Below are 14,434 nucleotides of genomic sequence, written 5' to 3'. Positions count from 1 at the left end.
CTTAAAGAAATTCTGAAAAAAAAAATACCTAATCTAAGCAACAAGATGAACCGTCAGTTGTCCAAACTCAACAATCCCCGGCAACGGCGCCAAAAACTTGGTGCACAAAATTGTGATCATCAATGGCGCCATCAACATGGTACGCACAATTGCAATCTCAACTCTTTATCACAACTTTGCACTACTAACCAGCAAGTGTACTGGGTCGTCCAAGTAATAAACCTTACGCGAGTAAGGGTCGATCCCACAGAGATTGTTGGTATGAAGCAAGCTATGATCACCTTGTAAATCTTAGTCAGGCAGATTCAAATGGTTATAGATGATGAATAAAACATAAAGATAAAGATAGAGATACTTATGCAATTCATTGGTGAGAACTTCAGATAAGCAAATGGAGATGCTTTGTCCCTTCCGTCTCTCTGCTTTCCTACTGTCTTCATCCAATCCTTCTTACTCCTTTCCATGGCAAGCTGTATGCAAGGGTTTCACCGTTGTCAGTGGCTACCTCCCATCCTCTCAGTGGAAATGTTCAACGCACCATGTCACGGCACGGCTATCCAGCTGTCGGTTCTCGATCATGTCGGAATAGAATCCAGTGATTCTTTTGCGTCTGTCACTAACGCCCCACAATCACGAGTTTGAAGCACGTCACAGTCATTCAATCATTGAATCCTACTCAGAATACCACAGACAAGGTTTATACCTTCCGGATTCTCTTGAATGCCGCCATCAATTCTAGCTTATACCACGAAGACTTTGATTTCACGGAATGGCTGGCTCAGTTGTCAGGCGAGCACTCGGTTGTCAGGCGATCAACCATGCGTCGTGTATCAGGAATCCAAGAGATATTCACCCAATCTAAGGTAGAACGGAGGTGGTTGTCAGTCACACGTTCATAGGTGAGAATGATGATGAGTGTCACGGATCATCACATTCATCAAGTTGAAGAACAAGTGATATCTTGGAACAAGAACAAGCTGAATTGAATAGAAGAACAATAGTAATTGCATTAATACTCGAGGTACAGCAGAGCTCCACACCTTAATCTATGGTGTGTAGAAACTCCACCGTTGAAAATACATAAGAACAAGGTCTAGGCATGGCCGTGAGGCCAGCCTCCCAATGATCTAAGATAGCATAAAACTACTCAAAGATAGCTACCAAGATGATCTAGAGATCTAAAGTGATCAAAAGATGAAAATACAATAGTAAAAGGTCCTATTTATAGGGAACTAGTAGCTTAAGAATTACAAAGATAAGTAAATGACATAAATATCCACTTCCGGGCCCACTTAGTGTGTGCTTGGGCTGAGCATTGAAGCATTTTCGTGTAGGGACTCTTCTTGGAGTTAAACGCCAGCTTTTGTGCCAGTTTGGGCGTTTAACTCCCACTTTGGTGCCAGTTCCGGCGTTTAACGCTGGAAATTCTGAAGGTGACTTTGAATGCCGGTTTGGGCCATCAAATCTTGAGCAAAGTATGGACTATCATATATTGCTGGAAAGCCCAGGATGTCTACTTTCCAACGCCGTTGAGAGCGCGCCAATTGGGCTTCTGTAGCTCCAGAAAATCCACTTCGAGTGCAGGAAGGTCAGAATCCAACAGCATCTGCAGTCCTTTTCAGTCTCTGAATCAGATTTTTGCTCAAGTCCCTCAATTTCAGCCAGAAAATACCTGAAATCACAGAAAAACACACAAACTCATAGTAAAGTCCAGAAAAGTGAATTTTAACTAAAAACTAATAAAAATATACTAAAAACTAACTAAAATATACTAAAAACATACTAAAAACAATGCCAAAAAGTGTACAAATTATCCGCTCATCACAGCTCCTCAGAAGATAGATCGTATGAAGATGCTGAGATCTACTGCACTGGATATCCTCCTCCGGTACAGGATCTAGATATGCTCCTCCATGGGCTCAGGCTCAGGGTCCGCCTGATCCGCAGGCTGATTGGAATGCTGGTGAGGCATCGGCTCGTCATGAAACCGGTGAAATGGAGCATCCGGGTGGAGCCACTGTAGCGGGAACTCATAGGGCATGTCAGGGTTAAACTGTGGAGTGTCAATTGGGTGACTGAAGGGATGATCATGCAGAATGTACATACGAGTCCTAATCTCCGCACCTACTACGTAAAACCTATGATGTACAATATCCTCATATATATAGGGAGGGTCCATCTCGTAAAATATAACTCCGGTCTCCATCTGAAGGGGGGAAGAAAAGGGATAAGAACTGGGGAGTTCTTAGTAGGGTCGAGGGTAGTTAGTTTAGTCAAGATTACGACAGTTATACAAGTGTCAAAGAGAAGTATCTAATTACCACAATTCAGAGTAGCAATAAGGAATGAATAAACTCAGGAAGACAATCACAAACAATTTCATTGCATAAAAAAAATGCAAATTCACAACAAGGATGATGAATGTCCAGTCATATCGCAGGTAATGAGTTCATTTGTCGGTTTCGACCCGCACCTGACGTAATTCGACTCGCAAGTCAGATAAGGCATTCCAGCGGCATAACCTCTGCAAGGTTTCAACCTCCTGCAGGCGCTGATTCTCCAGCTGAAGTATGCCAAATATGACCTCTGCAAGTACTTGCAGGCGCTGATTCTCCAGCTGAAGCATGTGCCACTTTCTCTTGGAAGCTATTCTATACACACGGGCATTCCCGTACAATTACTCACACATAAAGACTACGGCTTAACATTTTCACATCAACACTATAACTATTTACTTTCCGTCACCCTCTTGTGACCTTTTAATTATTTCATAATCACACGTGCTGGTTTGTCTTCTCTTTTTCTTTTAAAACCAAAACTAATCCCCCTTTTTATTTTTAACTCAAATTCTTTAACATTTTCCAAGATGTCGCCAAACAAAGTCAATCAATAAAAACTCAATTACTTTTGAAGTTCACTAAAACTCCTCCAAATAAAATCCTTGAGTCAAATTCAAACAGCCCTTTTCATATGTAAATCAAATTTTAAACATAATACTTTTCTTAAATAATTTAAAATCATAAAATAATTCTTTTCTAAATAAATCGAAGATCAAATAATACAGTTTCTCAAATCCAATCTTTTTTTTATAAATAAAATTTCAAATAAAGTCTTAAGTTTTATAACAAAATTTCGGTGGCATCTCCCCTAAAACCCGGACTCTGCCACCCTTCTTGGGTTCCATCCAAACCATTGTCCACACTCTTTTCAAATCATTTCCAATAAATCAAACCGGTAACTCTTAACAGTTTCAAATTATCCTACCATAATTCAGAAATCACAATCATCAGAATAACTCAATTCCTGGCTGCACTTAAACCCTCCAAACCTCAAACTTATCACAAATATCAATATAAATTCAGTCAAATTCAATCGACAAGTAATCATGACATCAATTCACTTATCAAATACCAATTTAATCGGTGAAAATTTACCAAATCCTACTTTCGTACGAAATCAAAATATGCGAAATTTCGGAGGAGCCTTCTGACCGAGCTACCGAAAAAGAAAACGTCTGGAATCGCCTGTGCCTCCTAGAACTCCAGTTGGCTGAACTCAAGGGGTAGGGGAGCTACGTCACCATCGACTTCCACCGGACAAAAGTAATGACAATGTGTAGAGGAGGAGGATACGAACACTTTTACCGGATTAGATTTTTTATTAGAGTTATGGATCGCAAGAAATCGAAGCCGAAAGTTCAGTGGGGGTTACGGTTCTCTATCTCTCTCTCTCTCTGTCACTCTTCTCACTGTTTGCATGCAATTGAGCTTAATAACAATAGCCTCATATGATTTGATATATATATGAATGTATAACTAAGGAGCTTTACTTAAAAGTAACTTAGAAACTTTATGTAGTAATAATAATAATAATAATAATAATAATAATAATAATAATAATAATAATAATAAATAAAGTTAAATATATATGAGTTACTAATATAAATGACATTAGTAACTTAAAAATATAAAGATATTTGATAGAGCTTTAGCAACTCTAAGCTCATCAAGAAATAACAATAATTAATTTTTATTGGTAAAAGTCGGACTTGATAATAATATTAATATTATTATTTAGGCTCCATTATAATTAGAGCAAGTAAAATAAATAAATGACATAATAATATAATTATATTACCATTTATTTTACTTCGGGGTTCGAAGTTGACTCGTCAAAATACAACTAATCGCTTTAAAATATTATTTTAAGAAAAACTCGCATTAGTGCAAAAATTAGAGTTGTTATACTAAGTCTATCGCAAACTCACTTTCTCTCTGAGATAGATATTCTGGTATACCTTCAAGAATTACCTCGAGAACTATCGCGCAACAGGGATTTGGCCTCATCTTCCTCGCTTCTTAAACAATTTGTAGCTAAAAGTTAAATCTGTTCCATTCCTCTTCTTTGCAGTTTACCATCACTGGGTTTCGAACAACAACTCTGCGTAGCTCTCCACACTTCCGATTCCTTACATATGATCCAACCCATTTCCATTGCATCACTTTAAGTTAAATTAATATCGCTCCATCTCAATAACTAGAAGCCATCGGTCGATCATTCATTTAGAAACCATGATTATCATGGCATATCTGAGTTACAATTGAATGGTACATACCGATATCATGCAAGGCAGTTAGAAATTCAACTATTAGTTCACAATTACCTCGGGTCTAAGAATCAGATTTAGCTACATCCCGACTTTTCCTGTGTGGACATTTCCAAGACATACTCCATGTCTTTTCGCACTGGTAACATACGCCTAGTATGCTCTTTTGAACCTGGTCCCTGACGGTTGTCGTTCCTTCTGTCATTGTTCTGGCGTTGAGAACATGAAGTGACATAACGACCCCTTTTAAAACTTTGGCCCCTAGATGTAATCTTCTTTCCCTTTTTCTTTGTGAAAGATTCCTAGTGGTTACTCCTTGCCACCACAGTCCTTGTTGAGCTTTCTCCCGTTTCTTGACCCGTGTTAACCAACTTCGAATAATTCACTATTTCCACTTGTACCACTGTACTCGGGACATTATTTTTGCCTTCATATTCATTAACACCGTCGTTGCCAACTCTAGCTTGTTGTTCTATCCTACCCATTGCACGGCTGGTCACAGCAGCAATAGTACCAATGGCAGTAGCAGCACTCGTCATTGCGGTCACAAAATCAGTCAAACTACCTATCGGTATGGTCACCTCGTTACCACTCCGTCCCCGACCTTGATTACGCCCACGACCGCGCCCACGAAATGCGATTTAGTTTCTGTTCACACCAAACAAGTGATATCAAGGTGATCAGTCTCAATATCGCAAGTCTAGTGCTTCAAAGTCCCAAATGCATGTCCATGAACATTCATGCCACATATATTAGTTAGATATCCTAATTAGCATGTACAGATGATGAGCGGATATTTTATACGATTTTTGGCATCATTTTCATATAGTTTTCATTATGTTTTGTTTAAGTTTCATTCTATTTCATAGGTTTTAGTGAAAAATTCATATTTTTTTCTTCTACTTTGAGTTTATGTGTTTTATGGTAATTTCAGGTATTTTCTGGCTGAAATTGGGGAGCTTGAGCAAAATTCTGATTCAGAGACAGAAAAAGGACTACAGATGCTGTCAGGATCTGAACTTCGTGCACTTGAAGGAGCTTGTATAGAGCTTCAGAAGTTCAAATGGCACGGTCTCAATGGCTATGGAAAGCTAACATCCAGGGCTTTTCAGAAATATATAATAGTTTATACTTTGTTTTGGAAATGAAGGCCCAAAACTGGCGTTCAACGCCAATCACCTACCCTATTCCTGGCGTTGAACGCACACAAGGGAGCAGTTGGAGTTCAACGCCCAAAAGGGAGTCCAAGGCTGGCGTTGGACGCCCAAAAGGGAGCAAGCTTGTGGTAGACACTCTTGGCTCAGCCAAACACTCACGAAGTGGGCCCGAAAAGTGGATTTTCGCACTCCAAGACTAGTTTATCATATTTCTGTAATTCTTAGTTATTAGATTAGTATTTATAGGAGAAGATCACCCTAACTTTCGATCTTCTTCCTCCCCCATTTGAATTCATCACTAGTTTTGTATAGTATGAGTCACTAACCTCCTAAGGTTAAGGTTAGGAGCTCTACTGAGTTTCATGGAACAATAATGTTACTGTTTTAATTCAATATGTCTGATTCTATTCTCATATGCAACCTCGTTCTTCATCTTATGAATTGAGGGTGACCCATGACAATCACCCTTGTTCTACATGGGTTCCGTGCGATTCCTGACCTGGATAGCGTTGAACTAAAGCTAGAGATTGCATTGCGGATTCCAATAGAGCATCTGAGCAACTTTGGATACGTGGCATGAAATCCTATTGACTATAGATGCGTGAGGTGTCTGTGGCATTAAGGATAAAGTCAAAGAAGCAGCACTTTCTGATTTGGAAGATCTGCCTTGTCTGTGGCACCTTGAGTAGGATCGTGAATGGGAGTGGATTGCTTAGAGCTTCATCTTCTGCTACAGTGAGAAATCTAGAGGTGGCTTGATGAGAGGACATGAGTAATCTCAACATGGTGGATTGTTGCAATAGAGGAGGTTAACTTGATGAGAGGACTGGTGGACGAAATTGTGATCATCAATGTTGTATTCTTTGTTGTTGTATGGAATAATTATAATGGCTCTTTGCTATGTGTGGACACAACTCCGTTCAACTAACCAGCAAGTGTACTGGGTCATCCAAGTAATAAACCTTACGTGAGTAAGGGTCGATTCCACAGAGATTGTTGGTATGAAGCAAGCTATGGTCATCTTGTAAATCTCAGTCAGGCGGATAGTAATTGATTATGGATTTTTGAAAATTAATAATAAATAATAAACATAAAATAAGGATAAAGTTACTCATGTAATCCAATAATGGGGATTTCAGATAGGCGTATGGAGATGCTGTGCTCCTCCTGAATCTCTGCTTTCCTACTGCTTTTATCTAATTTTATCACTCCCTTCTATGGCAAGCTGTATGTAGGGCATCACCGTTGTCAATGGCTACATCCCATCCTCTCAGTGAAAAAGGTCCAAATGCTCTGTCACAGCACGGCTAATCATCTGTCGGTTCTCAATCAGGTTGGAGTAGAATCCCTTGAATCTTTTGCGTCTGTCACTAACGCCCAGCCTTCAGGAGTTTGAAGCTCGTCACAGTCATTCAATCTCAGAATCCTACTCGGAATACCACAGACAAGGTTAGACTTTCCGGATTCCCATGAATGCCGCCATCAATTCTAGCTTATACCACGAAGATTCTGATTAAGGAATCCAAGAGATATGCGCCCGGCCTAAGGTAGAACGGAAGTGGTTGTCAATCATGCGCGTTCATAGGTGAGAATGATGATGAGTGTCACGGATCATCACATTCATCAAGTTGAAGTGCAACGAATATCTTAGAACAGGAATAAATCGAATTGAATCGAAAATAGTAGTAATTGCATTGAAACTTGAGGTACAGCAGAGCTCCACACCCTTAATATATGGTGTGTAGAAACTCCACCGTTGAAAATACATAAGTGAGAGGTTCAGGCATGGCCGAATGGCCAGCCCCCAAAACATGATCAATAGTCTCCTCATACAAAGAATAAAATAAAACTGAGACCAAAGATGTCTAATACAATAGTAAATTATCCTATTTATACTAGACTAGCTAATAGGGTTTACATGAGTAAGTAATTGATGCATAAATCCACTTCCGGGGCCCACTTAGTGTGTGTTTGGGCTGAGCTTGATCCATCCACGAGCTGAGGCTTCTTTTGGAGTTGAACGCCAAGTTGTAACGTGTTTTGGGCGTTCAACTCCGGGTCGTGACGTGTTTCTGGCGTTTTACTCCAGATAGCAACATGGAACTGGCGTTGAGCGCCAGTTTACGTCGTCAATTCCCGAATAAAGTATGGACTATTATATATTGCTGGAAATCTCTAGATGTCTACTTTCCAACGCCTTTGAGAGCGCTTCATTTGGAGTTCTGTAGCTCCAGAAAATCCATTTCGCGTGCAGGGAGGTCAGATTCCAACAACATCAGCAGTCCTTTGTCAGCCTCCTATCAGAGTTTTGCTCAAGTCCCTCAATTTCAGCCAAAAATTACCTGAAATCACAGAAAAACACACAAACTCATAGTAAAGTCCAGAAATATGAATTTAACATAAAAACTAATGAAAACATCCCTAAAAGTAGCTTGAACTTACTAAAAACTACCTAAAAACAATGCCAAAAAGCGTATAAATTATCCGCTCATCACAACACCAAACTTAAATTGTTGCTTGTCCCCAAGCAACTGAAAATCAAATAGGATAAAAAGAAGAGAATATACTATAAATTCCAAAATATCAATGAATATTAATTCTAATTAGATGAGCGGGACTTGTAGCTTTTTGCTTCTGAACAGTTTTGGCATCTCACTTTTTCCTTTGAAGTTTAGAATGATTGGCTTCTCTAGGAACTTAGAATTTCGGATAGTGTTATTGATTCTCCTAGTTAAGTATGTTGATTCTTGAACACAGCTACTTTTATGAGTCTTGGCCGTGGCCCTAAGCACTTTGTTTTCCAGTATTACCACCGGATACATAAATGCCACAGACACATGACTGGGTGAACCTTTTCAGATTGTGACTCAGCTTTGCTAAAGTCCCCAGTTAGAGGTGTCCAGAGCTCTTAAGCACACTCTTTTGCTTTGGATCACGACTTTAACCACTCGGTCTCAAGCTTTTCACTTGGACCTTCATGACACAAGCACATGGTTAGGGACAGCTTGGTTTAGCCGCTTAGGCCTGGATTTTATTTCCTTGGGCCCTCCTATCCATTGATGCTCAAAGCCTTGGATCCTTTTTACCCTTGCCTTTTGGTTTTAAGGGTTATTGGCTTTTTCTGCTTGCTTTTTCTTTTTCTTTCTATGTATATATATTTTTTTGGAAGCTTTTGCTATTCACTGCTTTTTCTTTCTTCAAGAATCAATTTCATGATTTTTTAGATTCTCAATAACATTTCTCTTTGTTCATCATTCTTTCAAGAGCCAACAATTTTAACATTCATAAACAACAAGATCAAAATTATGCACTGTTCAAGCATTCATTCAGAAAACAAAAAGTATTGTCACCACATCAATATAATTAAACTAAATTCAAGGATAAATTCGAAATTCATGTACTTCTTGTTCTTTTGAATTAAAAACATTTTTCATTTAAGAGAGGTGAAGGATTAATGGAATTATTCATAAGTTTAAGACATAGTTACTAAACACTAATGATCATGAAGTAGAGACACAAAACATAGATAAACATATAATATAAAAACCGAACAGCAGAAAAGTAAGAACAAGGAATGAATCCACCTTAGTGGCGTCTTCTTCTTGAAGGACCAACAATGTCCTTGAGCTCTTCTATATCCCTTCCTTGCCTTTGTTGCTCCTCCCTCATTGCTCTTTGATCTTCTCTTATTTCATGGAGAATGATGGAGTGCTCTTGATGTTCCACCCTTAATTGTTCCACATTGTAGCTCAAATCTTCTAGGGAAGTGTTGAGTTATTCCCAATAGTTGTTGGGAGGAAAGTGCATCCCTTGAGGCATCTCAGGGATTTCTTGATGATGAGCTTCCTCATGCATCTCTTGAGATCCGTGGAGGGTCTCTCTTGCTTGCTCCATCCTCTTCTTGGTGATGGGCTTATCCTCTTTAGTGAGGATGTCTCCTTCTATGATAACTCCAGCTGAGTAATATAGATGGCAAATAAGATGAGGAAAAGCTAGCCTTGCCATGGTGGAGGACTTTTCGGCTATTTTGTAGAATTCATGGGAGATGACTTCATGAACTTCTACTTCCTCTCCAATCATGATGCTATGAATCATGATGGCCGGATCCACAGTAACTTCAGATCGGTTGCTAGTGGGGATGATGGAGCATTGAATGAACTCTAACCACCCTCTAGCCACAGGCTTGAGGTCCAGTCTTCTTAGTTGAACCGGCTTGCCTTTGGAGTCTCTTTTCCATTGAGCTCCTTCCACACATATGTCCATAAGGACTTGGTCCAACCTTTGATTAAAGTTAACCCTTCTAGTGTAGGGGCGTTCATCTCCTTGCATCATGGGCAAGTGGAATGCCAACCTCACATTTTTCGGACTAAAATCTAAGTATTTCCCCCGAACCATTGTGAGATAATTCTTTGGACTCGGATTCACACTTTGATCATGGTTCCTAGTGATCCATGCATTGGCATAGAACTCTTGAACCATTAAGATTCCGACTTGTTGCATGGGATTGGTTAGGACTTCCCAACCTCTTCTTCGGATTTCATGTCGGATCTCCGGATACTCATTTTTCTTGAGTTTGAAAGGGACCTCAGGGATCACCTTCTTCTTTGCCACAACATCATAGAAGTGGTCTTGATGGCTTTTGGAGATGAATCTTTCCATCTCCCATGACTCGGAGGTGGAAGCTTTTGTCTTCCCTTTTCCTTTTCTAGAGGATTCTCCGGCCTTAGGTGCCATTGATGGTAATGGAAAAAACAAAAAGATTATGCTTTGACCACACCAAACTTAAAATATTGCTCGCCCTCGAGCAAGAGAAGAAGAGAAGAAGAAGAAGAAGAAAATATGGAGGAGAGTGAGGGAAGGTGTTTCGGCCAAGGTGTAGAAGAGGGGGTTTGTAGTGTGTGAAAATGAAATAGAATGGAAGGGTATATATAGGGAGGGGAGTGGGTGTAGTTTCGGTTATTTAGGGTGGGTTTGGGTGGGAAGGAGTTTTGAATTTTGAAGGTGGGTGGGGTTTATGGGGAATAGTGGATGGATGTGAGTGGTGAAGGGGGTAATTGGGAAGAGAGATTGAAGTTGTTGGGAAGTGTGTTTATTGGAAAGAGAGAATGAATGTTGAGAAGAGGGGAGAATATGTTAGGTGGGGATCCTGTGGGGTCCACAGATCCTGAGAAGATCCTGTGGGGTCCACAGATCCTGAGGTGTCAAGGATTTACATCCCTGCACCAATTAGGCATGTAAAATTCCTTTGCACACCATTCTGGCGTTTAAACGCCGAAGTGATGCACACTCTGGGCGTTCAACGCCCATGTGTAGCATGTTTCTGGCGTTGAACGCCAGTTCCATGCTTGTTACTGGCGTTCAGCGCCAACTTTCCTCAAGGCACATTCCTGGCATTCAAACGCCAGGATGTTGCTTGTTTCTAGCGTTCAGCGCCAGAAACATGCTCTGTTCTGGCGTTGAACGCCAGCCAGATGCACCTTACTGGCGTTTAAACGCCAGTAAGTCCTTCCTCTAGGGTGTGATTTTTCTTCTGCTATTTTTTGATTCTGTTTTTAATTTTAGTATTTTTTTCGTGACTCCACATGATCATGAACCTAATAAAAAACAAAATAACAATAAAATAAAATTAAAATTAGATATAAAAATTGGGTTGCCTCCCAACAAGCGCTTCTTTAGTGTCATTAGCTTGACATTGGGCTCTCATGGAGCCTCACAGATATTCAGAGCATGATGAGGGCCTCCCAACACCAAACTTAGAGTTTGAATGAGGGGGCATCTCAACACCAAACTTAGAGTTTGGTTGTGGCCTCCCAACACCAAACTTAGAGTTTGACTGTGGGGGCTCTTTTTGACTCTGTACTGGGAGAAGCTTTTCATGCTTCCTCTCCATGGTTGTAGAGGAAGGTCCTTGAGCCTTAAACACAAGGTAGTCCCCATTCAATTGAAGGACTAATTCTCCTCTGCTAACATCAATCACAGCTTCTGCTGTGGCTAGGAAGGGTTTTCCAAGGATGATGCATTCATCTTCTTCCTTCCTAGTGTCTAAGATTATGAAATCAGCAAGGATGTAAAGGCCTTCAACCTTTACTAACACGTCCTCTACTAATCCATAAGCTTGTCTTACTGACTTGTCTGCCAATTAAAGTGAGAATAAGGCAGGCTGTACCTTAATGATCCCCAGTTTTTCCCTTACAGAGAGTGGCATAAGATTTATGCCTGACCCCAGGTCACACAGAGCCTTGTTAAAGGTCATGGTGCCTATGGTACATGGTATTAAGAATTTACCAGGATCTTGTCTCTTTTAAGGTAGAGTTCTCTAAATCCATGTATCTAGTTCACTAATGAGCAAGGGGGATTCACCTTCCCAAGTCTCATTACCAAACAACTTGGCATTCAGCTTCATGATAGCTCCTAGATATTGAGCAACTTGCTCTCCAATTACATCTTCATCCTCTTCTGAGGAAGAATAGTCTTCAGAGCTCATGAATGGCAGAAGGAGATTTAGTGGAATCTCTATGGTCTCTATATGAGCCTCAGATTCCTTTAGGTCCTCAATGGAGAACTCCTTCTTGTTTGAAAGACGTCCCAGGAGGTCTTTCTCACTAGGATTTTCGTCCTTCTCCTCCCTTGTGCATTCGGCCATATTGATTACTTCAATGGCCTTGCAATCTCCTTTTGGATTCTCTTCTGTATTGCTTGGGAGAATACTGGGAGGAGTTTCAATGACTTTCTTACTCAGCTGGCCCACTTGTGCCTCCAAATTTCTAATGGAGGACCTTGTTTCACTCATGAAACTTAAAGTGGCTTTTGACATATCAGAGACTAAGTTTGCTAAATTAGAGGGACTCTGTTCAGAATTTTCTATCTGTTGCTGAGAAGATGATGAAAAAGGCTTGTTATTACTGAGCCTATTTCTTCCACCATTGTTAAAGCCTTGTTGAGGCTTTTGTTGATCCTTCCATGAGAAATTTGGATGATTTCTCCATGATGAGTTATAGGTGTTTCCATAAGGTTCACCCATGTAATTAACCTCTGCCATTGCAGGGTTTTCAGGATCATAAGCTTCTTCAGAAGCTGCCTCTTTAGTACTGTTGGATGCATCTTGCCATCCATTCAGACTTTGAGAGATCATGTTGACTTGCTGAGTCAACACTTTGTTCTGAGCCAATATGGCATTCAGAGTATCAATTTCAAGAACTCCCTTCCTCTGAGGCGTCCCACTATTCATGGAGTTCCTCTCAGAAGTGTACATGAATTGGTTATTTGCAACCATGTCAATAAGTTCTTAAGCCTCTTCAAGTGTTTTCTTTAGGTGAATAGATCCACCTGCAGAATGGTCCAATGACATCTTGGAAAATTCAGATAGACCATAATAGAATATATCTAATATGGTCCATTCTGAAAACATGTCAGAAGGACACTTTTTGGTCATCTGCTTGTATCTTTCCCAAGCTTCATAGAGGGATTCACCATCTTTTTGTTTGAAGGTCTGAACATCCACTCTAAGCTTGCTCAACTTTTGAGGAGGAAAGAATTTATCCAAGAAGGCCGTGACCAGCTTATCCCAAGAGTCCAGGTTATCTTTAGGTTGTGAGTCCAACCATGTTCTAGCTCTGTCTCTTACAGCAAAAGGGAAAAGCATGAGCCTGTAGACTTCAGGATCTACTCCATTCGTCTTAACAGTCTTACAAATCTGCAAGAACTCAGTTAAAAACTAGTAAGGATCTTCAGATGGAAGTCCATGAAACTTGCAGTTCTGTTGCATTAAAGCAACTAATTGAGATTTCAGCTTAAAATTGTTTGCTCTAATGGCAGGAATGGAGATGCTTCTTCCATCAAATTTGGACGTTGGTTTTGTGAAGTCACCAAGCATTCTCCTTGCATTATTGTTGTTGGGTTTGGCTGCCATCTCCTTCTCTTGTTCGAAAATTTCAGAAAGGTTGCCTCTGGATTGTTGTAGTTTAGCTTCTCTTAGTTTCCTCTTTAGAGTCCTTTCAGGTTCTAGATCAGCTTCAACAAGAGTGTCTTTTTCCTTGTTCCTGCTCATATAGGGAAGAAGAGAACAAGAAAAGAAAGAGGAAGCCTCTATGTCACAGTAAAGAAGATCCTTGTTGTTAGTAGAAGAAGGAAGGGAAGAAGAGTGAAGAAGAATGGGTAAGGATAGAGGTAGTGATTTGAGATGAAGAGAGGTGAAAAGAAGTGTTAGTAAATAAATAAATAAATAGAAGAAGGGGAGATAGAGAATTTCGAAAATAATCTTGAAAAAGTGGTTAGTGATTTTCGAAAATTAAAGATAAGATATAATTAAAATTAAAATTTAAAACAATTAAAAAGAATTTTTGAAAAAGGGATTAGATATTTTCGAAAATTAGAGAGGGAAAAGTAGTTAGGTGGTTTTGAAAAAGATAAGAAACAAACAAAAAGTCAAATAGTTAGTTGAAAAAGATATTAAAATCAAATTTGAAAAGATAAGAAGATAAGAAGTTAAATAAGATATTTTGAAATTAAATTTTTGAAAAAGATAAAATTTTGAAAAAGATATGATATAAAAGATAAGATAAGATAGATTTAATTTTTAAAATTAATTACTTAACTAACAAGAAATTAAAAGATATGATTCTAGAATTTAAAGATTGAACATTTCTTAACAAGAAAGTAACAAACTTCAAAT

General features: G+C 39.5%; 1 non-coding gene across 1 annotated transcript; it reads left to right on the top strand.

Annotated features, from left to right (window-relative positions):
- The first annotated feature begins 13,169 nt into the window (after positions 1-13,169).
- Positions 13,170-13,273, top strand: LOC130963813 (small nucleolar RNA R71). Its single transcript, XR_009079933.1, has one exon. It is a non-coding gene; the product is annotated as a small nucleolar RNA R71 (small nucleolar RNA).
- The last annotated feature ends 1,161 nt before the right edge of the window (positions 13,274-14,434 follow it).

The sequence above is a fragment of the Arachis stenosperma genome, chromosome 2 (assembly GCF_014773155.1).
Source record: "Arachis stenosperma cultivar V10309 chromosome 2, arast.V10309.gnm1.PFL2, whole genome shotgun sequence".
NCBI classification, from domain to species: domain Eukaryota; kingdom Viridiplantae; phylum Streptophyta; class Magnoliopsida; order Fabales; family Fabaceae; genus Arachis; species Arachis stenosperma.
Note: the sequence above shows the minus strand (reverse complement) of the source record. Positions and strands in the feature narration are given on the sequence as shown.